This window comes from Pollachius pollachius (assembly GCF_949987615.1).
Source record: "Pollachius pollachius genome assembly, chromosome: 3".
Taxonomy (NCBI): domain Eukaryota; kingdom Metazoa; phylum Chordata; class Actinopteri; order Gadiformes; family Gadidae; genus Pollachius; species Pollachius pollachius.
In genome coordinates this window covers 6,202,162-6,202,542 of record NC_136936.1, presented here as the reverse complement: position 1 = coordinate 6,202,542, position 381 = coordinate 6,202,162, and positions in this window count along the sequence as shown.

Sequence of the window (381 nt, the reverse complement as noted above, 5' to 3'; positions counted from 1 at the left end):
TTTCCACGCTAGAGCGCACAAACATGCCAGACACACACACACACACAAACACAAAAACACACACACACACACCTACACACACACTGAAGCAAAACAACACCAGTGGGTTACATTCCATGAAAACATTATTGGCATACTCTTTTTTTCTGTCAAATATTTAACACGTTAATAAAAATGTTTGCCATCTGTGTGAGCCATATTCTTATTATTACCCGCCTGCAGAGCCTTTACATAATGCATTTCAGCAGTAACTCTGCACCCTAAATATAGTATGACACATGTACGATCTGTTCTAGATAAATAGCTAAACAGATAAATGGATGGATGGATAGACAGTTGGACAGACACTCTCCTTACTCTCCTCTTTTCTCCTCAACATGT